Source organism: Juglans regia, chromosome 14 (genome assembly GCF_001411555.2).
Source record: "Juglans regia cultivar Chandler chromosome 14, Walnut 2.0, whole genome shotgun sequence".
NCBI classification, from domain to species: Eukaryota; Viridiplantae; Streptophyta; class Magnoliopsida; order Fagales; family Juglandaceae; genus Juglans; species Juglans regia.
The window spans coordinates 20817140-20820429 of NC_049914.1; positions in this window are offsets into that span (position 1 = coordinate 20817140).

The following is a 3290-nucleotide window of genomic DNA, read 5'->3' on the forward strand; positions in this document are numbered from 1 at the left end:
TAGCATCTCCTTGTCTTTTTTGAACTAGACTCCTGTAAAGTTGAACTTATTTTACACCCCCTCGCATACATGTTCCTCGAATTGCACTTTGAACTGTCAACTGGAATTGAGTTACTTTTGCCTTTTGTATTAGTCTCAAGCTCCCAAGCTTTCCTTTTCCATTTCCTCAAAGTCCTCAGCCCCTCAACCTTTGCCATTGGCATGATACTATCTTCACCAGGTAATTGATCCAGAGCCACCCTTTTTTTATCATGTTGATTAAAATCACATACCCCAATAGTGGGTGCAACCATACTGCCATTATTAGAAATCTCCCTTGTTCCCCTTTCAAACCCTACTCCCCTCATAGGATCATGAGGGCTATATGTCCCCGACATTAGGTTAGCTGCAAAATCGTCCCCCACGTGAAGACCCTGGATCTCTTGAGGGCCAAGCACCTAACATCCTCCTGTCCAACAGTAACCTTTGCCTGGTCAAAGGGTTGACTTACGCCCTTGTTTCTAGCCATGTTCCCGATGCATGGATCCTTAGCAACTCCTTCTCCTGCTTTTCCTTCAGTAGGTGATTGATTTGTGCCTGCCTGAGTCCCTCCTTCCATTTTTTCCGCTGACACCTTCTCCTTTTTCTCTGCCACCTTTTCGAATAGACTTCTGAAGTACGGTGCAATAACATATCTTGGACCATAGTACCCTCTCCCCCTTGCTGACCTGTCTGTCGGTTGTTTCCGCCCTTTGAGCCACCGTATCTACGGCTATCGAAGATGTTTGTGTTATTGGGCTGTCCTCGAAGCCATGGACCAAACTGAGGTGGGGGCAATGTATCTCCTTGATGAGCATTACAAGATATTGAGCAACCTTTGCCTTTGTGGTTAAGAACTCCACACTGAAAACAAAAATTTTGCAGCCTCTCATATTTAAAAGAGATCCAGTGTTGTTTGTCATCCAGCCTTAACCATTTCCCTCGTAGTAATGGTTTGTTGAGGTCCACAGCCACCCTTACTCTAAGGCATCTTCCCCATGAATGTCCATCTGCCTCTGCGTCTACTCTAATTACCGGGCCTATCGCCTCTGCAAACTGCTCACAAAAACCTTCTGTCATGACTGATAGTGGAAGATTGTGGAGTTGTATCCAGAATGGCTCAAAGCGGAACTTCAACCCATCTATGGATTCCTTCTCATCCACCTCCATCATGGTGAGGAGGTGTCTGTCAAATAACCATGGACGTCCACTCAGCACCTTTTCTTTGTCTTCTATATTCTGAAACTCGATCAAGAAGCACTGATCACCAGGCTCCTTAAAGGTCACCCACCCATCCAACCTCCATATTTGAGATATTGTGATTCTGAATCCTCCACTGTTCACTCCCTTCTCCGTCATAGCCTTCCCAACAATACAATATTTTCCTTTTTTTTTCCTCTCCGTTGGTGCTCTTCTGCTGGACATGGAATCATGCACTTTCTTCTTTAGAAAGGTGTAACCTTTCCCAATGTGATGCCTAGTCCTCCGCCTCCATCGAGTCCTACTACCCAAATACACTACCAACAACCAAGAAAGAATCCACCAACTCACCAAAGTGAGACTTAAACCTTTGTTAGACAACAAAGGCACTGGAACCTCACGCTTTATATGAACTCTATATTTTGAAATGTTTATTAAAATGCAAGTTTTCCAGATCCCACCTCTTCGTCAGTTATGAAACATTCTGAATTTGAACGCGACTGAAAATGAAAGAGAGTGTTCAAGAGTATAAATGAGTGTGATGAAATTCAAGCTGTGATATTCTACAGACTATAATTAGGAGTGTGATGATATTTAAAGGTTGAAATTCTGCAGATTCTATGGATTGTTTTTTTTTCAAAATCTGAGGTTTAGAGATGCTGCATGTTTTTTAAATGTGATTTTGATGAGATTTAAGGTCTTAGAATTTTGCGGACACCCGAATACGATTTTTGATGATATATTAGCACTTGCGGATAGATGAAATATGTCCCATGAAATCTGAGATTTTAGATTTTTGCATATTTTAAGGAAACAATTTTTATGACATTTGAGGTTTTAGTTCCGGTAGGCGTAATTCCATGGGCTGTAGGAAATGATTCTAACAAGATTTAAGGTTTAGACTTCATGTTGACTTCTTGGAAAGAGTTTTGGTTAGGAACTTGAGGCTTAGATTTGTGATATTGATGTTTTAGAGGCTACAATCATGTTGGTATAATTTCTAAATTTGACTCTGGTGAGTTAAAAATATATGAACTGGTTAAATGTGGGGTTTAGCTAATTTTAGAGCTTCGTGAGTGAGTTACAATGTGTTTATGACTACAAGTTGTTAGAGTGTGCAGCGGAAGCATGGTTTTGGTGATATTATAGTTTTAGAGTTTATTTCATTATTTATATGAGGTTCATGGATTATGTGGAGAGTTTGGAATTATTATTTTGGTCTTTAATTGCATTATTGAGGTTTATATTTTAGACTTAAAATTGCAGTGTGTGCGAACGTGTATGGCTAGGGGAAATATGGGAGAATATGATCGACAATATTTGAGAGTTGGAATTTAGAATATTAGGTTCAACAAAATGATGGACGATTGAGGTAGGCATAGAATGGTTGTAGCGGATAAATATTTACGCATTGCTTGTGGTACTAGCAAATTTCGAGGATGAAATTTTTATAATGAGGGGAGAATGTAACACCTGGTTCCACCATGAAACCCAAGCCCAGACTAGATGGAAGCCTAGCCTTTAAGAAAAACCGATGTCGTTTTGGGTAAGTTTCTCCCTTTCAAATTTTTTTTGTTTTTCTTTTCTGGACCCCGACGGTTACTCCACTTATCTCTTTTCATTCAGTTTTTTTTACACCTCTGAATCCCTCTCCACCTCGAGTACCACCTCCCCACGCCTCTGTAATTATTTTTTTCTCCCTTTTAAGTTCTCACCCAACAAACTCTTTCTATCCATATTTCTCAAGCTCTCGGTTCTCTCTCAAAGTCTCTCTCGTTTCATTGCAAACCTACATGTAGTCACCGTTACCTGGGTCTTCACGCATTGCTATAGCACCGTCAGCCTCCCTGCATGCCCGTCCTCTCTCATGCACCATCATCAGCAACAGACGGCCCCGAACATCCAGACTCCGCTGTCGGAAGCAACCCCGTTGCACTCTTCATAAGAGTTGCACATGCAACCACTGTAAACCGCCCCAAAGCAGAACTCTTCCTCCAACATTTACCATGAATCAGCCACCCCATGCACGTTCAACAGCTTTAAGCCACCACGTTGCGATCTCCTCTCTCTGA